The sequence below is a fragment of the Protopterus annectens genome, chromosome 3.part0 (assembly GCF_019279795.1).
Source record: "Protopterus annectens isolate FY-2018-M chromosome 3.part0, PAN1.0, whole genome shotgun sequence".
Classification (NCBI taxonomy): Eukaryota; Metazoa; Chordata; order Ceratodontiformes; family Protopteridae; genus Protopterus; species Protopterus annectens.
In genome coordinates, this window is record NC_056731.1 from 37,194,526 (window position 1) to 37,212,398 (window position 17,873).

Genomic DNA, 17,873 nt, shown 5'->3' on the forward strand with positions numbered 1-17,873 from the left:
ATGTTTTTCCATGGCCTAGAAATGAGGTGCCACGCAGAGAGGTTGAACTTGGAAATGCTGCTATTGTTAAAGGAGTTAAGAATAGTGGCCCAGCTAAACAGGCTGATGGAACTCTTAACATGAATGAGACATTACATGATGTTTCTAATGTGGCTGATGGAGGGCCGACCATTGTACTGATTGACATTAATGTAGCTACATCCCTTACCTCAGATAATAATAGTAATAATGACAATAGTTTGATTGTTGGTTCATAGCACCTATCGTTAGGAACTGATGTGAGGCACAAAACTTTTAATGCAGCCTCCACAGTGGTGAATATCGGTCTGAAATGCACTATTGATGATACAACACCCCCTTTTCTCCTACCCATCAATGGGAATTACAGGTGAGGCAGGACTCAGTCCATGAGCAGGGGATGGCAGAAACGGAAACTGTCAGCCGAAGCAACATCAGGTCAAACACTGAAAAAGATGTGGAACTGAATAAGGACACGTTAGTATGGAATATTTCCAAACATGTTCTTTCCTGTGAAGAGACAGAAGTTCTGGAGAAGGGATTATCTTTTATTCCTACAAGTAAAAGTGAACTGACTGATACCATACTTGATGTAAAACTTTTCAAAAGAACTGTTTCATTGAAATTGGAGTTTGGAGGTGTTTCCAGTGATGATTGCTATTGTTTTAGGAAACCCAGTATGTATATCCCTAACTCTCATCCCTTCATTGATGCATTTACTAAGCTTGTAGAGAATGATTTACATAAAGTATATAATGAAAGGGTTTCTGTGCCATGTGCTAAGAAATATAGAAAGGGCAATCTTAATATGAAACAGAGGGCTGCCCTAATAGAATTACAGAAGTATGACAGTATTGTGATTAGACCTTCTGAAATGGGCAGATCCATTGTTATCATGGATAAGGAGTATTACTTCTCATCTCTGAAATTAATGCTAAGTAATGACAGGTTCTATTCCAATGTTGATATGACTTATGTTCATCATATGATACAGAGGATTAATTTTATGCTAGAGGATAGTTGTAAGAGCAGTTTGATCACACGTGAACTGTTTTACATTTTTAGAGTAGATAATCTACTACTACCCCTGATTCAAGGATTACCAAAAATACATAAGGATGGTATTAAGCCACCAATGAGACCAATAGTAGCTGGTCGAGGTTGGTCTACTGAGCCCTTCTCACTGTATATTGAGAAGTTCTTGTGACCGGTCTTAGATAAGTATTTATTCATCTTGAAAGACTCTAAACAGTTTTTGTTAGATCTTTATAGCTATTCTAAGACCCTGCCTGTTTGTGCTAATTATTATTTTGTCACATTGGATGTGCAATCATTATTTACAGTGATACCTAATATGGAAGGGGTTGAGTTCATTCACAGATATTTATCTAGGCATAGTGGCTATACTGGCTCCTCTATTGATCTCATATGTTTGTTGTTAGAGGTTGTGTCAGAAAAAAATGTTATCATGTTTGATAACATTGTCTATTTACAAAAGGACGGCGTAGCTCTGGGCACCTCATGTGCCGATAGCTATGCCAGTATGTTCCTGGCCACCTGGGAAGAAGATTATATGCTTAGAATAGGAGCCTGTACTACTCACATCCCTTTTTACTGACGTTTTGTGGATGACCTCTTCTTTATCTGGACTGGTGAAATAGAACAACTAGATAATTTCTTTAACAGCTTGAATGGGCTGACTAGTTATTTAAAGTTTACTATTGCTTCGTCTAAGACTAGAATTGAATATTTGGATGTCCTAGTTGAAAGAATGGGCAATGGCATGGTCAATATGGGGGTACATAAGAAGCCTTGTTATTGGAACACCTTACTGCATAGACATAGTATGCACCTGAATTATGTCTTTAGAAATGTTATTAAGGGACAAGGGATGAGAGCTTTAAGACTGAATGCTAGTGATGAAGGTTTTTATATGGAATTGCTGGATATAAAGGACAAGTTATTAACAAGAGGGTATTATAGTACTGAGATTGATAAGGAGATGGATGAAGTACCAGCCCTTAGGGGGAAATTCAGCTCAACCATACTTCTCTGATAGAGTGTCAGATGAAATACATCAGAGGAAAAAAGAAGACAGAAAGGGCATTAAAATACCACTCTTTTATACTCATGATGTCAGTGCTATTAGGGATGTCATTCATAAGAACTGGGGTATCCTAACAGTGGACCCCAAGATTGTAGGGGATACACCATGTTTCTCTATAAAAGAAAAGGATGCTATGCTATCCTAAAGATAATGCAAGTAGTACTGTTAATGAGTGTAATTGTTATACCAGTCCATGTGGTCAATGTAAGTTTTGTGGAAGTACAGATAGCAGTGGATTTTTTATACATCCAGAGACAAAACGTAAGTTTACATTTAATGTAACAGCTAATTGTTTAATACAACATGTGGTCTGTTTAGCACAGTGCACATCTTGTGCATCATATTATGGGGGGGGGGAGACCGATAGGATGCTCAAGGATAGAATTAGAGAGCATCTCTATCATATTAGAATACAGTCAGAAAATAATGCACTATCTAAACATATACTACAGAAAGGTGCTGCATGTGTGATTACATTTCTGGTTATCAAAGTTATTGTACCCAATCCACAAGGAGGGGATGTTAGGAACTACACAGAACGTAGGGAGGTGAGATGGATAATTAGGCTAAGGGCAGCTAGAGGATTTGGCCTCAATGAAAAAGCTCCATTAAAACCAATCTCGAAATCCAGAGCCTTAAGTGTTAAATAAAAATTTTGTCTTTATAAAATATTTTTCTCTTTATACAAGTTTTCTATATGTATATTTTAGTATGTGTTTTAATGATGTGTTTTTATTCATTGGACATTGCCATTATATTTTATAACTGTTTTATATTTGTTTAAAGTGATGTTGTCTGAAGATAAATTGTTTAATTGGTTAGCTAACCTCGTTCTGGGGGACATATTTATGTAGGGAATGTTTGAATTAATTTTATGGTCTGAAGAAGGCTTTATGGTGAAAGCACTTACCTCTGTTGTTGATATATTAAACCACTATTTTACCTAACATACTTGAACTTGTGTTTATGGCCCTGCTGAGCCTTGGTTCATTCCTCTATTTTATCATACTGACTTGTTTTGTTTTTTGCTTCTCATAAATAGGTTTTCCCTTCAGGGAAAGCCATATTTCTTCACAAAATTAGTTTCTGAACTGTGTCTGAATTAGTCCATTCAATTTCATGTTTTCTTTGCCAAGGGAGAAACTACAACTGAACGATCAATAAGATCTCCATTTCAGGGTTTTCCTGAACCAGGCATATGACTTTAGAAAGATGGAACAGCTGTTTACTCCCTTTGTGGAGGAAGGACTATCTGTTGTAAATCAGATGCTGTCCAAGTGGTTTGTTACCAGCATTATCTTTTGCTAAAAGTCTACAAACTGCCCACTGGTGAAAAGTGTGGCAAATGTCCTCTTCACTAGGAAAGTGAATGCCTCCATTTAGTCTTTTAGGAGTTTTATTATTTTCAAAGATTATTGCTGTGGAAGCTTACTTTTTGTTATCAGTCTAGAGCAGGCATTGTCTTAATTACATCTGCAGGGATCAGGCTTCCTTTGGTATAACTGTAGTTCGGTATACTGCCTTCTGAGCCTTTGCCTTTGGACTACCTTCTGAATCCTTTCACACTGACTGCTTATGATTTTTCACAACTGAGGACCCACTAAGCAGTGCTATTGATGTTAGACATAATATATGAGCTCTCAGTGTATTGCTTTGTCTATGAGATATCCTTCCTTAATGAATCAAGGATGCCCTTCCTCTGTTTCCTGTGGATTGGTGGCCCTTGTATCTACCGTATATATTTTTTGTTAGCAGTAGAGGTGACAGAATGCTTCCTCCACCCTCTACACACACAGACATTTTTTGTTTCATTTAGCAGTTTATTTAATAAAATATAGACAATCTTCATACATAGTGACCTCCTCATCCAGCATCAGAAATTCATTACTCTTCTAACCAGGCTATATCATTTTAGTGAATTACAATATGATCTGTTCCAATACTACTGCTTATAATGTTGTAAATGTACTTTTAACCACAGTACATAGTAAACTTCATCTAATCCCAAAGTCAGCAGCATACTTTCTCCAAGGTCTCCAACATCTAGGGTTATAATTATCAAAATCAAACTAAAACACAAATTATGTACAACAATTCTATTTCATATCGTCTATACCTGGAAAACTCAGTATCTTGATTAACAAGAAGTAATAATCATTTACAAAGAAAAACAATTAAGAAACAGGCATGAATATTGCCCCTTCCCAGTCTTACCTTTAGTGAGACAGATTGCCTTTCTTCAGTATCATCTGATAAAACTCTAGCAGGTCCCAAAATTATGCTTTTTACTTTTTATCTTCCATATATGCTAGCCACGGTAGCCACCCACATATCAACTTGTCTTTACTTCCCATCTATTTTCCCTCATGTATTCTTATTTCCTCCATTAATTGTATTACTTCTTTTAGAAATGGCCCTTTCCTTAATTCCAAGTTATTGTTTTCTTAGTCATTATCATGATAATTAAAAATAGTCCTCTAATCTTCTGGAATACTTACCTTCGTCCCCCCAATACCCATGAAAAAAGCCAGCTTTTATAAGTGACATATGCTTTTCCCCCCAGTATCTGCAATAAGCCCTGCAGTTCATCTTTAAACAAAGTTAACTGATTGCAATCCCAAAAAGCTTGCAGCCAATCTCCTATTGGTTCTGTCTCGCATCTCCAATATCTCCCAATCTGGCTCCCTGAAAAAATCTGGCTAGTTTTTGTTGCATATAAAAAAATACTGATCTAGACACTGCCATACAAACTTTCTAAATTTGTGGTACCGAACAAATCTTTTTTTCCAGTTATACTTCCTACTTTCTATCCTCAAATCCTTTTCCCGTTATTTTCTAAGATTTTCAGTCTGTACACTATGATCCTGCCACAAGGGTTTATATATATTTTCCCCAGTTCTGGCGCACTACTCGTCATCCTACGAAACCTTGTTATGAGTAAAGGCCATTCTTACTCTTGTTTTCTAAGGTAGTGTGTATGTAAACTTGCTCTTATAATTTTTTTCTTAAATTTATTATATTTGTTATATCTGTCTCATAATTTTAACGACATTTCTCGCAGTCCAACACTTTCCAACTTTCTATAAGATGGCTGCAGTATTTTAATTTTATATGAAGTTTTTCCATTGCTGTTCAGCAGTGTTGTAAGGAGTACCCTTCTTCATTCAGCCTATTGGTAAGATCTCTTAATGACATTATGTCATTGAACAGTCCTTCCAATTTATTTGGATTTTATGTTTTATATTTACTAGCATGGTTTTCTCTAGTCAGGACTTTCAGAGCATGTTAACAAAGTAATAGCCTAAAAATTCAAATTTAAGTCCGCTAGACAATTTTTTGCGGTCTCACCCAGAATTCATTTGACAGCTTTTTTCTTTCACAAAACATATTGAAATTCTTCCTATCAGCCATATTACAATGATCTCTATTACTTGGAATGTTTCTTATTACTCTTATGACTCTGAAATTCATTTTCAACAAGTCTGTTGGTAACATCTGTGAGACTGCAAAACAGAGAAATACAGTGACAGCTCAGGGACATTTGGGATCAGACTTAGAGAAATATCATCCCATTAATTAACAAACTTCAGATTCAATAAATTAAGTCTAGCCCTGAGATCATTGCATCATCACAAGCATATTTTTAACAACATTTACTTCATGTACACCGAGGAATCATTTTTCAAAACCCAAACCAAAGGCACCTGGTTCCCACTTTACTACCATGGTACAACAAGATGAAGATAATGCTGACAGCTTTTTTTTAACCTTATTTTTTTTTCAGTCACAACTGAAAAAAGGGTATTCTTCAAGCTATTACAGGGAGTGACATTGTGGTATGGTATCTGAAGAGACAGGGAAGAACTCATTTGTAGCCATTACACTGACTTTCAGTGTTAATATGGAAAGATGTTATCTGTGGGCTTTTCATTTCAAGGTGTTCATATCCCTTCTCATTTGAATGCTGAAGCAGATTCCTTCAACAGTCACATTTCACCATCCTACCAGTGAAGAGGGACTAAGCATATATTTCTTCCCAGTTTATGTATGTATGACTTATCTCCTTGCATTTTCGAGAACCATTATTTGCATTTTTCATCAGTTGTAATGACAAAGCTTTAATATCAGATGCTTTACTGAGTCAGAACTGGCTTTATGCATTCTCTCTAGTCTCTCTCATTTAAAAATTACTGATGAAATCTAGCAAAGAGAAAGTAAATGTTATTTTAATACCTTTCTTTTGGTCAAAGCTACCTTGATTACTTTGTTGCAGAAAACGGTATAGTCTAATGTTAACACTGTCAACACTTTAGGACTTATTGACTTTCGAGCAGGTCAGCTTCTTTCATCTCAGTCTAAAATATCTTAGATGGACATATTTGTGTATAACCAATTCTTAACAGTCAGCTGGCTATGAAAATGAATAATCTGTTTTAAAGAAATTAATAGGCATATTCTTCTGAGTCCACATGACTACAATTCCTATATTGCAGTCATTTCTTCTATGGTCTCTCCTATAGGTTCATAGGTAAGTACTAGGTTAGTTCCCTTGCAGGCCATTTTAGGCTTAGCCACTTTCCTTTTTGTGCTTGAAATTTATTTATTTATTTTATTTCCAGTTTGATAACCAGGAATGTCCACTGGGCTCAGGGAGCCCATTTTCAGTGGAGGCCCGGGGAGAAAAGCTCCATGTTACAAAGTTTAGATACAGATACAATACAGAAAAGAAGAGCAATTTACAATTATGTTTCATGCTAGAGAACAGGTTTAAATACACTATCCCATTTGGTTATAGATTGGTCTGAGCATTCCATGGTTGATAATTATGTATATATGTCTATTAGCAGTGCAGAGGGCAGTCCTGGGGGACATTTTCTGTTTTCCATCCATAAATCCAAATTTCCTTGAATATGGAGAGATATGGGCTTTGTATTATATGGATGGAGAGTCTGTTCTAGAGCAGTGGTATCCTCTTTGAGATATAACTGTCCCCCCAAACTGTTCTGTTGATGCTGTAGAAGAGGTTTAGATCCCTAGTCCAAATATTTCTGATGCCATTTGGCTTGCAGATGTGCAGTAAATTCATCAGTGCTGGGTCTGAGAATGCCTTGTATGCCAGACACAGGTCCCCACTTAACTGTCTGTAGGATACCAAGTTTAGTGACAGGGCTTTGAGTCACTTCATGTAGGACATGTTGCTTGGGCCTTGTATCCTTTTAGTAAGGTAAGTCTGTGGGTGTTGTAGTTGTTGCATGTGTCTAGATAAATGAAAGCAAAAGGGGGCATTATATTCAATAGTTAACCTAATGATGGCTGAATAAAGGGGAGAATGACATCTATAGCTCTAGACACAATTAATTTGTTTACAAGCTGTGCAATATAGACAGACTTTCTTGCAACAACAAACATATGTTGGTAAAAAGTTAGGTCACTGCCACATAAGTTCCAAAATCCCGAACAACTGGGTTAACTCTTAGAGGAGTATTGTCAATGTCATAGTTCCTCAGGGTAGGTGACTTCTCAAAGGATATAGTAATGCATTTTTTGGTATTTAGTTTCAGATGATGATTTTGACACCAGTTATGTATTTGAGAAAAAAACTTCCAGCAGATCAGTTTAATAATTTGTGGGTTCAATGGCTGCTCCTAGATTACAGTCATCTGTAAAAATAGTCATTCAGAGCCCTTTAGTATTGGTTTTACTTCAGAAAGGTAGATGCCAAACATGATAAGTCTCAGCACAGAACCTTGGAGGGCTCCACTTGTCTTGTGACTGATCTTTTTGTGGCGGTAACACCCCCGATTTTGCTTATCTGCCTTTTATCTGTGTATATATTACAGGATATATTACATCAGTAAAGGTTTTTTTAAATTGACATAGGTACTTATGTAGTAGTAAATAAAAGAACGTGAACTGTAATAACATTTATTTTATTACTTTCACGAAGTATACATTGTAACTAATTTCTTTTACCCCAGCATTACACAAACTGCTCAGTTCCTGCCTTCCCATAAATTTCACTCATCTTCCTCCTTCACACTATTCTGCGTGTGTTGTTCCCACAAATTCCATTTATTTTTATTTAATTTGCGCCTTCTATTTTCTGAAGATTCTATTTCCACTTCTATTTCCTTTACAATATTCAGTATCTCAGCAACAGTTGGTTTAGATTTTGACTTCTGTTTTCTTGTAATTGCTTTTTTACAACCAATAACATTAAACTTTGTAAGGCCTTACAATGTGCATGTAGCTAAGATCCTATATCCCAGCTCAAAATACTTTTTCCTTAATTACAACCATTTTCTTCCTCAACATTTCTGACAAAGTATTTTGTAGAGAATTTTTAAAATCTGCCAAATGGTTACATTCCCAAAAACATGCTCCCAATTAAGTATTGTAAGAAATAAGCCAACATGAGAATGTTGATAGCAAATTTTACCAAAATGGATGACTGCAAGTAGAACAATAAAAAGTAGGCAAGAGTGAGTAAAAATTTACTGCAGAAACTTAGCAAAGTAACCAAGGTTGTGGGAGTAAATAGCTAGAGAGGAACAGTAATAGAGTAAGATGAGGCCAAGCAGATGTTTGTACAGCAAGTGAGTCTACCTCCCCTACTAGGGTTTGTAGAGTATAGACAATGGGAAATGAACAGGGTATTGCTAATGAAAGACCCACTCTGGTAGTATTTTAGTTCAGTCAAGAACTGAAGCTGCTGTTACAAAAAGATAATTAATGGGCCATCTAAAATATTGCATGATAACTACAAGAAAAGTTTGGAAATAGAAAATTGAAAAGAAATATACAAAGGAACAATTGGAGGCCATTTGTACAGCCCTCAAGTATACATCTGTTAATTGAAATTTATTTCTGAGAAAACTGTATTTTCAGCAGCAGGTCAGTTCAGCTAGATGAAATTTTGAAGGAAGGATCCTTTGTAAATATTCCTCAAGGACAAGCTTTCAATGACAATATACACTTTCTTTAAGCTAAAATTAGTTTTTAATGTTGGCCACAACCGAGGTACCCAGCAGCCAGTTTTATTTCCAAAAACAAGGGAATGAAAGTGAAAGAATGTCTCATAATTTGAATGTCCACATGTGTTGTAGGTAACATTCATTAAAAAATAGAATCATCAGAAAAACTGAACAATTGTTTATCTATTATGAAACATTTTTCAAATGGTTAAAACTACATTGACTGTTATTGTGAGAAATGTGGCACAGTTTTGAACAGTCATACTATTTTGCCTCAATGGCATGTAAGTAACATGTCAGGCAATATTTAAATAACTTAGGTTATGAAATCTTATCATCTGCTTCTTTTAGCAAAAAGAGGAGAGGAACTGCTATAGTTTGGAGAAAATCTACTGTAATGCCTCAGGTCATGGAATCCTTTAATGATCTTAAAGGAATGTATACATTAGTAATAATTAAATATAATGGCAAACTATACACCAGCTAATTTTTACTGGATCTCTAAAATAGGTGTAACAGTGGCTAAAGATCACTTAAACTTACTACAAAGTCATTGGAAGGGTAGTTTAATTTTTGCAGGGGATTTTAACTGCATATCTACCTCAGAAGATAGAAGTGAACAGAAGAAAACTAAGTAATGTATCCGCTCTTGATGCATACACAATTGCAGCTTGGTCTTCTGTGTACATAGGTACAAGCATTACAGATTAGATTAGCATGCCACAGTTAGGGAACATTTTGAGTTATCTGTAATATATGGCTGTTGAAGTACTGCTGTCCTGCCTTCCTTTGTAGATTACATACAACCACCCCCCCCTACAGATTCAGCAAGCTCTGCATGGAGTGCAGGAATAGTGCAAGAGCTGCCGCACCCAATATGGCCAATGAGCGATCCAGGAATGAGCTCCCGGGATGTGCACAAGTGCTCTTACACTATTCCTGCACAAACATCACTGCTATATGCTAATTACCCCATTTGCTTGTGAAAACCATGCAAATGAGGTGAATCAGTGATCCAGGAAGCAGGCAGGCATCTGTACAGGAGTAGTGTAACCTGGAGAAATGTATTCTGTTACTCACCAAATACATTTCTGCAAATTACAAAACAGAGGCATGACAGCTCCAAAGAAAGCATGTATTCAATGTAGTAGGCATGCCAATGGCCAAATATATGGCCATTGGCATGAGAAATAGTTGCAAAATTATAAAAAATAACTTTTATTTTTTTGGCCAATTTCGAGCGTAGGACAGCAGTGTGCAAATGGGATCTGCCCGAAAATAAGAAAAAAAGTTAGAAATAAACTTTTAAACCCAAATCAGCATTTTGCCATGATAGTCAATGGCATGCATAAGACAGCAGTACCAGGGAATAGTGGTTGCTAAGGGAGAAGGCTCAGTGTGAGTGTGGTAACTATGAATTAGCATTCTGTTTTATGCAAATGAGGGGAGTGATACTGAATCACAGATTTCCTCTTAGTGTTAGCTTGCACCCAACCGTGTAGGTGCAGCAACACCATGATATAAGTATAAGAGGTAGATGACCTCATAAGGGGGAGTGTCATGCATGCTGTAAGGTTATTGGAGCTCTGTGTCCTGTGTTTGCCCTTAGCTAAGCACAGCTAAGGAAGGGGGTGCGTCTGAGGCTGCCTAGCAGTGTTTACATTGCCTAAATGGGTTTGCGCGCCACACACTGGGTTTTAAAGAAAAAAAAAGAATACAGATACTAGCAACTCTGTTAACATCTGAGCAGTGGGTATGCAGGCTGCACCTCTGGGCTTAAACAGGAAGGCAATGGGAAGGGAAAACAGCAGTAGGAAGGCAATCAAGGAGAACTAGCATAGCTGGTAGGTGAATTGTATCAGAATCAGCCAATTACACATGGAACAGCCTAGCACACTACTAGAAACTATGCAAACACCTTCCAGTCTGTTTTTTCCCACAAACTCTACACCACCGGTGTACATAGATGGGGAAATTTTACCTGACAAAACTAACAAAATGTTAGGGACTGCTGTTGCTCTAATACATCAGTATGTGCAAGAGGCTGAGGGTGCTGAGGATGCGAATGCTGACGACCAACCCACAGTGAGAAGGAGAAGAGTGTACAGACCCAGAGTAAACTACCAGGGGCTACATGAGCTGGAGATAGTGGAGCGCTATAGGGTGGACAGGGACATTCTACAGCAAATTGTTGAACTGTGCCTGCCACACCTTACACACAGAACCAACAGAGGGGACCCCATCCCAGTGGATAACAAGGTATGTGTAGGCTTAACAATCCTAGCCACAGGTACCTTCCAAAGGGCAACTGGGGATATCATGGGGATCTCACAGGTATCAGCATCCAGGGTATTCCACCATTTCCTGGATGCCATGTCAGCACATTCCAGTGAGCATATATATTTTCTGAACACCTGTGAGGTGTTGACGAGCAATATGCATCTCTTCCACCAAATAGCAGAATATCCTGAGGGAGTGGGTGCTATAGACTGCATGCACATACACATCAAGGCACCACTCGGTGAGTGGAGTAGGGTCTACGTAAACCGCAAGGGCTTCCCCTCCATCAAATGCCAGGTCATGTGCGATGACCGGGGCATTATCTTGAATGTGCGTGCTGGCAGCCCTGGACGCTATCATGACTCCCACATCTGGCATGTGACACAGCTGTACCAGTTATTTGCCAGTGGGGACATCCCATATGGCCACCTAGTGGGGGATGCTGGATACGCACTGGAGCCGTGGCTGATGATACCCATCAGAAATGCACACACACCCCGAACAAGAACTCCATAATGAGGCACACGCACAAATCAGAATCATAATAGAGTGTGTGTTTGGGATGCTCAAGACACGGTTCCACTGCCTGGACATATCAGGTGGAGCCTTGCAGTACTCTGCAGCTACATATGCACACATGTTCATAGTATGTGCCATGCTACACAATATGATCCTGCGGAAACAATTGCAGCAGGAACAGCATGGGGAAAGGCCACACAGTCCCCCCACCATTGCCAAGGCCATCACAGGCACAGAGGGACTCAGAGGAGGAACAACCTGAGCCTGACCATGTAGGCAGAAGTAGGCATGCCCAGTATGCCCAGGCTTTGACAAAGAAGCAATGCATAGCACATACACTGACATGGTAGGGATCCAGGGAATTACACCTCTCTCTGACTCACACATACAGTAAAAGGGATTCCAAACATGACACTACCTGTGCTTTACCATGTATAGAGAGTGTACTGTGTGCATCCAACATAGTCAGCCCTCCAGCACTGCCCTCAATACTGGCACAGCCACAAGGTAAGTCACTCTTCCTATCAATTGCTGAATAGAGTAGTATGTTCTGATAGTTGTATCTATGGTATGGATGTGAGCATGCAAGAGAATTGGGTGGCTGAATGGGATGGCAGCAGATAGTGGACACCTATATGGACAGCATGAAATCCATAACAAATACTGGTGCCAACATACTAGGCAGTACTAGACAAGGTGACAGATCCCACTACAGTACATGTGGTGGCCCAAATGTGTGTCCATAGGACATACACATGTATGTCAGTGTGGCTGATATACCCAACACCAGCATTAGCCAGCAGGACAGGTGTAAATGACCATACAGAAAGGCTGGGCTAAGGCCTCCAATTGATGGCAATGGTGAACAGCCCCCTCCAGACCTACACAGACAGACTACAGCAGGTCTGGCAGTTGTATGTTAGTTCTAAAGGGTAAGAAGTCAGAAACTGAAATGTAGGTCAATAAAACCTAAGATCTGTAATCTACTGATATGCCTCCAGTCTGCATGATAGGTCAAAATACAAAATGAAATGGAAGCCAACAGAGTACCTGAAATACCAGTACAGTCATAGCAAATGTTTAAAGTCATCAGGTGTGCCCCCCACCACAATCCTATGTAGAAATGTAGTAAAATGTACATGTGGGTTTAATAACAGTGGAGCACAGATTACCTGTGCTGGCCCAATCTACAGGATAGATTGATGCATGTGTACAATATGCAGGGATCTGTGTGTTAGGTTGTTGTGTGTTCAATATTGTCTGGAAGTGGTCAGCATGTAGGCATGGAGGGTTGTGTCTCGGGTGGCCTATGGCCAGTACTGTTGATGACAGGGCCATGTTCCACCAACTGCAGTGCCAACTGCAATGCTTCTCAGCAATACCCATGTCAGCAGTCATCCATACTCACTGTCCAGATATCAATATCTGTCACCATCTGAAAGATGGACAAGCCATGAATGTGGGCCCAAACATACACACAGTACACAGGTGGAAGTACCCTAGACAGAGTACATAAAATGTAACTGTCAACTGCACAGACCTTTGAAATTGTACATACAGGTTAGCAGCACATTAGTTGTCTGTGTAGTATGGAATACTGATGTAGTCTGGCCAATCAGTGGCTAACCACAAAGGGCACAGTTATGAAGTATGAGAGACTGCCTATGTCCCCATACAAGGCAGCATAAGGGGAATGTCTCAGGTACATCTGTGAGTCAGCTGCAAGAAGCTTCCATATCACACATGCACTCAGCTCACCCCATCATCAGCCAGAGGTTTATCACAGGTCATAACCTTGCTGTTGGGAATGAGTACAGTATGACTCCCACTTTTGTATGGAAGTACCCACGGAATGCAGCATGCTGAAGAGGTGTCCCATGCAGGTGTGTCCCTAGCTCCCTGGCAGGATCCAGACCAGTGGATTAATATGGACAGGAACTATTGCCATTAACACCTAGCACACTTACCCTGTCACCCCAGGGGAATCCAGTGGCTTGCAGTGTGGGAACATAGGAGTGACAGAATGCACTGGCCTGCTACAGATGGCCTGCATCACTACCAAATGGCCTACAGTCCTCTGTCAAAGGTCTGTGTCTCACCCATAGTGCCAATGTGTGTTATCTCATGGGGTCCCAACTAACAACATAACACAGTCAACAGAACACAAATACATGGCCATGTTGACAAATCCCAGTAGCATGCCCACCATGTCCTACTGCATGAACTGTGGACCAACCCCTAAATACTGCTGGGATGAAGGGACAACTATAGGGATACTTCTCAGATATCGTTCGCATAATGTTAGGAAGAGGGTAGAATAACAGAGTGGGGGGTGTAAAGCATGGACATTATGGAGTGTGTGAAGTCTGAAACTCTGATGTGTGCCCATACTACCCCTGCCTGCAAACCCAGTAATGGGTGGCCACAAGCCTGCTCATAAACCAGAATGTGAAGGGGAACTGACCAGATATATGAGCCCTGCCTCTGGGTAACCTGGGTGAATCTGTACAGCTGAGAGGTATGGCCACAGCAAGATATGGCCATTCTGTTACATCAGTATATGTACAAGAAGGGGATCCACAGCCACCATAGTACCAAGGTGCTGGACCATTTACACAGACCCATCAGCAAGTGTCTGCAGCTACCCCTCCAGAATGGCATGAGTATGCAAGAATATGTAGGCTGCAGACCACAATACTGGACACAGCTTCATTCATCTTGTATTTCCCAGGACATAACTGTGAGCAAATAAGTATATTTGTCAGTAGTTGATGGAATAATACTTCTTCTTCTTCTTTCGGCTTTTCCCGGTTAGGGGTTGCCACAGCGGATCACCTGTCCGCTCATGATTGGCAGTGGTGTTTTACAGTGTCGAGTTGCCAGCCCGCCGTCCAACCTTTCACAGAAGGCACACACACACACACATGCACTCACACCTATGGCCAATTTAGAGTGTCCAATCCACCTGCAGCATGTCTTTGGGATGTGGGAGGAAACTGGAGCACTCGGAGGAAACCCACGCGACCACAGGGAGGACATGCAGACTCCGCACAGAAGGCACCCCTGTCGAGGATCGAACCAGAGAACCTCTTGCTGTGAGGTGACAATGCTAACCACTGCACGACTGTGGCTGCCCTCTATGATGGAATAATACATCACAGTGTAAAACAATACATATGTCTGAATATGTCTGCTAACACCAACCATGTAACACAAGCAGCACAGACACAATAGTTAAAGTATTCCACTATCTGTCACTCTTTGTGAATCCATATTGTCAACCTATCTACAGATATCCTGCAGAAAAAGGTTACTAGCTGTAGGTATAAAATACCAAACCCTGGAATGGAGTACAACCTACTTGGAATGGATTCACACACTCAATACAGAAGGCGATACTGGGTATGTTCCTACACTTAGAGAAATGAAGTCTACATCTGACAACACAGTGGACTATACGTATCTGTTAGTTGCAGATGTCTGTGCACACACACCAAGTTGTACACCATTCATGCTTTGCACACACATTGGATAGGATACTCACACGTCCAAGGCCAATACACTATAATAGGTCAAACATACACACACAGAGATGTGGGGAAGAGAGAGACAGACAGAGAGATTTCCATCATGAGGCTTGTCACATCCATCACACATCCAATTGGCTGATATCACATGATGTGCTGATGTCAATCACTGTAGGCATTGCATTTTGTAGCCCTCAGCCCTATAGTGTCTGTGGTGCTTGTGATAACAGTGTAACATAATAGCACAAATCAGTATTCATCTAGCATTTGCATACCCAGTCCTGTCAAATGTAAAGTTGTGTGTGTGTGTGTGTGTGTGTGTGTGTGTGTGTGTGTGTGTGTGTGTGTTTCCAGAGGAATATTTTATGGCCCATTCACACACACTGCACTTCCCATTGCCCATGTTAGCACTCCTGTTGATGTCAGTCACCTTGCAATAACCCTCTGGCCAAATATCAGCCTTTTAAGCTGCATGGCGCTTGCAATATGTGTACAATACTGTAGTGTAGAAAACTAGTTAGGTAGGAGTTCTAATCCCAGACATGGCAACTGTGAAATTGTGTGTGTGTGTAGAAATGAATGATTTTGAGGCCATTCACAGTCACTATGCTCTCATTGCCCTACTTTAGCATGCCTGCTGATGTCAGTGTCCTTGAAATAACCCTTTGGACAAATACCATCCCCATAAGTTCCATGATATGTGTGATAACTGCATAATGATATAGTGTAGCATACTAGTTAGGAAGGAGTTCTAATCCCAGACATAGCAACTGTGAGAGTGTGTGTGTGTGTGTGTGTGTGTGTGTGTGTGTGTGTGTGTGTGTGTGTGTGTGTGTGTGTGTGTGTGTGTGTGTGCGCCTTTGATGATACCTGATTTTATGGACAATGGCACTTACTACTCTCCCCTTACCCCCTGCTTTAGCACTGCTGCTGTTAGCCACCTTCAAAGATACCTTTGGACAGCTCTCCAACATTTCAGCTCTGTGGTGCTTGTGATACCTGTGTAATACTATAGTGTAGCATACTAGTAAAGTAGGAGTTCTAATCCCTGAAATGACAACTGTGAAACTGTGTGTGTTGGTGTGAGAGAGTGTGTGTGTCTTTGATGATACCAGATTTTATGGACATTGACACTTACTACTCTCCCCTTACCCATCCTTTAGTACTGCTACTGATGTTAGTCACCTTCAAAGATACCTTGGCACAGCTGTCCAACAGGTAAGCTAATGCAGAACAATGTAGTAGCAGTAACTACATAGGTATGCATTTGAATCTCGTCCGTGGCAAGTGCTTGTGTGTGTACATATGCATATCTGTACTCCAAAGATTTTGGCCCCATTTACACCCAGTACACATCTCAGAGCCTGACTTTAGCAGTCCGCAGATATCATCCACCTTAGAAGTACCTGTTGCCAACCCTAAACCATGTAAGGTCAGTGGTGCATGTGGTAAATACGTAACATAATGGTCCTTAAAGATTGTTAGATAGAGATTTGAACCTCAGCCCTGGCAAATGTAAATGTGTGTGTAGGTTATAATTATTTTTGGGATCTCTCACCCACTAGATCACCCAATGCCAGTATTTACAAGGGCTGGTGATGTTTCTCACCTTAGAAGTACCTTGGGACAGAATCCATCCTGTAAGCTAAATGGCACATGCAATAAATGTGGTACACTATAGTAGCAATACATAGCTAGGTAGGGGTTTGAATCTCAGTACTGGCAAGAGTGTGTCTGTCATCAGTATCCTGTGTGGAGGTTGTTGTGATTGTGTAATAACAGGATCCATTGTGGGGTGGGTTTTGCTAAATTATGCTGAGGACCTAGTATATGTTACAATGTCCACCTTACAAGGACAACAGATGTCAAACACCGGAGAGGTTGGTCTAGACAATCCATAGCCCTACATGTGATATTATGGATTGGTGAACAAAATAGGCAACCCTTATATTACTCAGAGATCACTCTCCACCCATGTCTCATACACAAACACACTTGGCTAGGCAACAACCACTATATTGGTAGTTCCCTGCATATTGGCTCACAGATAGTAACCATGGTGTGATTGCAGTAGACTACATGCCTTTTGACCACAACAGTGACACTGACATCAGAAAGCACTTTGATGTGTTACATCTCCTGACTGAGTGTGTGTTATCTAGCAAGTAAAAGGACATGGCACCCTGTTCCATCCCCTAACTAGGCAAATGAATGTGTACAGTGGCTCTTTTGCTATGTTCCCCACTGGACACCTGCAACAACTGTAGAGTCTGCAAACGTAACTCACAAAGGGAATACCATGCCTTATACACATGCCCTGTATGGACAGACGCCACTAACTCCACTGAATACCTGTATCATGCTGTCAATGTAGGTACAAGCACGACCTCAGTTATATAGCCCGGTCTCACCAAATGAGGTCAGGAATGCTACATCAGAAGATTACAG